Source organism: Eschrichtius robustus, chromosome 11 (assembly GCF_028021215.1).
Source record: "Eschrichtius robustus isolate mEscRob2 chromosome 11, mEscRob2.pri, whole genome shotgun sequence".
Lineage (NCBI taxonomy): Eukaryota > Metazoa > Chordata > Mammalia > Artiodactyla > Eschrichtiidae > Eschrichtius > Eschrichtius robustus.
Genome location: NC_090834.1, coordinates 74,284,545 through 74,291,114, shown reverse-complemented (window position 1 = coordinate 74,291,114; position 6,570 = coordinate 74,284,545).

Genomic DNA, 6,570 nt, shown 5'->3' with positions numbered 1-6,570 from the left:
TATGAATTCTAGCCCTTTTTACTCTCTTTTTCCGTTCCTGGGAAACAGTATCTTATTTTGCAAGAATCCATTACATCCATGTGAAAAGGATTTGACAAATCAACTAGCATTTCTTACTGAAATGCTTTTGCCACTAGAATTTCCCTGTACTAAGAAGCAGTGTCTGTCTCTGACATTAGCAGTGACAAAACCCACAAACCTTCATGGAATTGGGACATGGCCACCTTTTGTTTCAAGGACATAGGGCAAAAGACGTGGAGGATTTTCCTGGTTACAAGGTTAAATATTTTAAGGTTATAGGCTGCATTATGCTAGTCCTCAGTGGCAAATTCTGAGTGACTGAGGCACCCACATGCTCTTTGATAAAAATCTATTTGTGATATGCAGGGCTCTCTAACACATAGGCCCCAAGGCAGGAGCCCATCTTACCTGGGTCTAAAGGTAGGGTTTCTCGATCTCAACACTACTGATATTTTGGGCCAAATAATTCTTTGTTGTGAAGGTCTGTCCTGTGCATGGTAGCATATTTAGCAGCATACCTGGCCTCTACCCTGTACATATCAGTAGCACCTCCCAGTTGTGACAAGCAAAAATATCTCCAGATATTGCCAAATGTTCCCTGGTGGGGCAAAATCCCTCCTGGTTGACAACCATTGGTCTAAGGATGGTACTCCAGACGAGAAAGACCCACTTGAAACTTAATACCAATGGCCTGCTTTGTGAAAGAAAGCACATCACCGGTTTAACTAGAGACACAGGTGTGTGTTCTTTTGACTTTGGCTGTTGGGAAGCTCAAAGCTAAGTTTCGTATTTACTACATTAACTGTGAGCCTCAGTTTTCAGGACTGATCTTATTTCTAATACAACAATCTTTTAGGAAATGGCTTCACATAATTTGAAAAGACCGGCAGGTAGAGTGTCTCCATATGAAAAAGCCTTAGGAGGCAACATCTTGGTACTGGTAATGGCACAAGAGGCACCATTTTCAGTAGTGCAAGTTAGGCTACTTGAGGCCAGCTTTGAGGGCAGGTTTTGGGAGTTGGGGAGAAGAGGGAAGGCATTGTTGGGTAACTGTGGGTGGCGTATCTTGTGGGGAGCATATGGGAGGTATTCCTTTGCTTTTTCTCAGGCCCGTAGTAATTGTGGAATGCTTTCTGAGAGTGGGGTAAGTAGCTGAAGTTCAGAAATCAAGTGAGTAGGGGTTCAAGGCATAGTAATTTGGGTATTAAAAGTTAATGTGTACTTCCAAGTTTGGAGACAGAAGAGTTAAGTCCTTTCTCTCTTCTCTTGAAAATCACCCAGAAGCAATAAGGAGAATGAGAAAAGGAAGTTCAGACTCCAGCTTCAACAAAACTAGGAGACATCTGAAACTCTGAACTCTAAAATGGGTGAAAGAGTTGAAAAAGTAGTAAGTGTCAAAGGAGAGTACAGGGGGTATGCTTGCCTCTGCAGGATCTGAGAAACCTAGCTAGTGTCTTCTTTAAGGCGAGGCTATTTGTGGGACAGGTCTGTTAGAGCAGCAGGGAAGAGGGCCCCTGCGGTGTAAAAAGCCCTTTGGCATCTGATCTTCACTGGCAGGGCTACAATGGTTCACACACATAACTCTGGACCATGATAAATTTTTCTGCCAGCTTGACCTTTCCCCTACATGAAAACCCTGCAAACACCTGGGAAGAACTTCATTTGAAGACAAGTCATCTGTTTTCCCCATCCAGGTAAACAGAAATTCCTTTCTTCCAAGAGCTCATTTCTGACTCCTCTCATATGTTACATCCAATCTAGAATCTAGTTCTCATTACTTCCACTATGACTACCGTAGTCCGAGCCCCTGTGCTCACCTAGAATCTTGCAATAATTTCACAATTGTGCTCTCCATTTTCATAGTTGACTCCCTACAGCTGCCTAAGCTTTGTTAGATCATGTCACTCTAATAAACTCTCCAATGTCTTCTCACTCTCCTTAGCATAAAATCCAAAGTTCATGTCACAACTCTAATGATCTTATTCCTGCTATCTCTTTGAACTCATCTCACAACCCTCTGTTGCCCCTAGCTTTATTATTCATTGCATCCCTTTACCTTGTTTTCTTAATATTTATCACAAATGATACATATTTGTTTATTGTCTCCCCTCCACCAGAATGTAAGCTTCATTAAAGGAGGGACTGATTTTGTTTACTGCTGTATTCCCAGTGGTTAGAACAGTGCCTGGCACATAGTAGGTGCTGAGAAAATATTTGCAGTTGACCAAACAATAAAAAAGAACTGGCACAGGCTTTGGAGGAGGATATTAAAATAGAAAAGGATCAAGAAAAATACATGGCAGGTGAAGAGCACTCACCAGAAAAATGTTGCCTCAAGAGATTGTTGAAAACTATAATCAAAGATCTCATGACAACCTTAGTATCTTAACATCTCGATAAAGTGCCAACATCAGAAATACAAGAGGATATGAGGAAACAGAAGAAACATGAGCTGGCAGAATTCAAGGAAAAAAATTACATAATAATCATAAAAATGAATACAAAATTGGAATGATAGAGTATACAGTGCTCAATCACGATGAGAAAACAGATGATAAAAATAAAGAAAAATGACATGGAGATAGATAGGAGATGTAACATGCACATAATTGGAGCTTCTAAAGGAGAAAATTTCTATTTTCTATTTTTATAGATGAAAGCACTGAGAAACCTTGCTCACATGAAGTCAGTAATAGATTTTAGAAACATCACTTAATCCTCTGAACTCTTGGAATTTAGGCCAAATATCATAGTGATCTTTCTTCAAATTGTATGTCTAATGAATCAGCTGACAATTCAGTTCTCTACCAATTTTATTGAGGGCATGTAACTGGAAGCTACTCAGTAAATGTAGTTTGACGTGCAAAAGGAGTCATTCAGACCGTAACATCAACGTTTCAAATTGTCCCTTTGTTTGGAGGCTTTACTCCCTAGAATAAACAGTGAGTTTTGGGATGGATGAGAGGTATTTCCTTTTTTCTAACGGGTGAAGGGTTACAGTGAAAGGAATAGTTTTCAGAGATCAATTTAGAACAAATACATATGAATGTACAGTGTCGGGAAATTGATTCCGTTGAACCCCTTCATGTATCCCAGGAGTGTATATTCATTTGAAGACTACTGGCTAACAATGCCAAGCACTGCTATCAGGTCAAGCAAGGAATGAATTAAAAAATATGGTTTAGGAAAATAAGAATTGTTGATTTGATAAAGTAGTTTTCAATACAGCTGTATTAAAGTTGGGTAGGGCTTCCCTGGTGGCGCAGTGGTTAAGAATCCACCTGCCATGCAGGGGACACGGGTTCGAGCCCTGGTCTGGGAAGATCCCACATGCTGTGGAGCAGCTAAGCCTGTGTGCCACAACTACTGAGCCTGCGCTCTAGAGCCCGCGAACCACAACTACTGAAGCCCGAGCGCCTAGAGCCCGTGCTCCACAACAAGAGGGGCCACCGCAATGAGAAGCATGTGCACCGCAACAAAGAGTAGCCCCCGCTCGCCGCAACTAGAGAAAGCCCGCACACAGCAATGAAGACCCAACGCAGCCAAAACAAACAAAAAAAAAAGTTGGGTAGAAGCTATATTGGAGTGGATTGAGGGGGAAGGGGATGGTACTGAAGCAGACAGTAATAGAAATGTTATTAAAACTGAATACTGAAAAATGTGGAGATAGATAGGATTATAGCTGAAGCATATGGTATCTAGGAAAAATCTTTTTAAAAAGATGTGAAATACCTAGGGACTTGGGGAGAAATGTTGACAAAAAAAGGATCAACAGACTTAAGGGAGAGGTTGAAGACTCCTAAAACAAGATAATCAAAAGTTCTAGGTTCACAAGATGATGCAAAGGGTTAACAGTAGTTGGCATTTACTGAGCTGTTTTTTATCAGTGTGCTAAATAAAGCTTTTTACCTGTTTCAACTAATTCTCACAATAACCATACAACGTGGTTGCTACTGATATTCTCATTTTACAGATGAGGAAAGGAGACTCAGATTTAGTTATGCCCAAGGTCACTGAGTTTATCACTAAGTTGGCAGAGCTGGGATGTCACCTAGAGCATTGGAGCACTTCTCCACAGGTGTCAATTTAGGTGGAAGTTCAGGGAATTTCTGCCCGATAAAATCTCTTTAATGTAAGCCAGAAAGCAAGGACGTAAGAGTGAAGAAAAGAGAGGGTCACAAGTTTGAGAATAGGGGTTTTCAACAGTTAAGAACAGGAAAAGAGTTGATGAAACAGTAAGGATAACATGCAGTGTTGTTAATTAACACTTAGTAATATTGATTTGTACAGTTGGTGGCCTTTCTCCAGAAATAATCCATAGGAAATTGGATACATCTAGGGCTGTATTTTCCAGAAAGGTTATGACACTGGGGAGGGTTATTTGGGATACTGAGAACAATGACACTGAATTGACATATCACTTAAAAATATGGACAGGGCTTATGGAACTGGTGAAAACAGACAGATAATGACCTGATTTGAACTTGTGTAAAGGAATACAACTGTTATGGTCAGAGGTGAGGTTTCTACATTTGTGATTTCAGAGGTAAAGTTGTTTTGGGATATTAGAAGTAGCCAAGACGTGGCTGCTGTGGAGACAGAGAGTAATGGAACTAAAGCCCCGTAAGTGGCCACTGATGTCAACCAGGTAGTTGCCATTTATTTCCTCAAAATTTACTGAAAGAATATGACCTATCTTTCTGCTCTCAAACTTGTTTAATCAGAACAGCAATCACTTCAGACTTTCTTCTGTACCTGCAATTCATCCGGATTTAAAAAATTAGATTTGAGAAGAGGATTTTTACCTATCAATACACACAAAATTGGAATCTGTGTTCCTGAAAACCTTTACAATAGAAAGATCACTGGATCACTGGTATAGTCAAGCACTTGGGAGAAGTGTATTTCAGGTAAGAAATCATCAATAGTAGGGAAAAGTTGCCACTCAACTTTCCCCTCAATAGCATGTTTCACTGCACAAAAAAAAATTGTGTTTTCCCTTCTGGTACTTCAGTAGGGATATCAAAATGCCATGGCATCTCTCTTCCTTTAATCCACCCACCACACACACACAATTTGATAAGGAAAAACAAAAACAAAAACCAACCCAGTGTTCATGCTTAAAAGACAGCCATGATATTTAATGTGGTGCTGGGACACTAGGCCACATGGACCAACAGACCTAAATTTATTCCAACCCTGAATTTTGTTAATGTCCAATAATATATGAATTGGAATGAGAATTTCTCTCTCTGAAGATGAAGAAAAAAGGTCTTCCAGTGTAGTTATTTTAGAAGGAGGCTCTTCTATTTACATATAAGAACCAAGACTTATAAATAACCAAGCATATTTAAATAAATTGATGAAAATACCTTTTAAAACATAATACTGGTCTCTCCCTCTTCCATTCTTAAACACATATCAGTCTTCACTTTCTACTTAAATTAGTTGTAATAAGCAACCCTATAGACTAGCTATTTGACAATCAGTGGCCAAACTGAAATTTGAACAAAGCCAAACTTGTTTAAACCAGATACTATTTGTTAAATGTTACACATTCTACTAGCCACTGACTCAGTATTTTACTATATAGCGTAGCACCTATTATAAAACAATGTGAGAAATAAGAAAAAAATGAAATGTTGGGGGTCTGATATACGAAAAAAATTTCAGGATGGATTGCATAATCCAGAAATCACTTGTTCTATTTGCTACATTCCTCGAACATTCTAAATTTCAAAATGACACAGGAATTAAAAAAAAAAAAATCCAACACATTAAACATATACTTAAGTATCTAGATGTGTAACAGTTCAGCAAACAAAAAGGTTTAACTCAAAGCCTTTGAACATGTCACTTAAACATTAAGATTTTGAACCCAATTACTCAAAGATCATTGACTAGCCCATAATGCAGTTTGTGTTAATCTGCTGTACAAATTAACCAGATAATAACAGTCAGATCTTACTCCAACAGAAGTGGCGATAAAATCATACAGCAATACTCTTTTTGTAATTAGATAATCAGGATAACAGCGCTGGGATAAAATGAAGAGAATTTCTTGTTTCAGCTTCTTGTTCAATAAGCCTATTCCTCATTTTCAGACAATGAGGATAAAGGTATCACAACCACATATGAGAAACTGCTTTCTCTTTATTTAGGTGTTAGGAAGAAAATTAACTTTGGTCACATATTACCTTAAAAAAAAAAAAATCCAGTTTTACATATTCCTAAATAGATAGGACCAAATGATCAGAGAAAAAATTTCTTCTGTAAAAATTGGCCAATTTTATCAAAAATCTAACAAACAGTGTCATTCAAATTATGTAAAGACTGCTTGAGATCATAACATTCCAAATATACGACAACTGCAACTCCATCCTAACCGGTGTGAAAAGTATTTGCTCTCATGTTGCTTTGGTCCAAAAGAGTAGAGCTGATTCAGTAAGAGTAAACTAAGTACCTAATCTTTTGCCAGCATTAATTTAGATTGTTACTGGCAGCAGAAATATCCATGAATAGTTCTACTATAAGAGCGTATAATAAAAG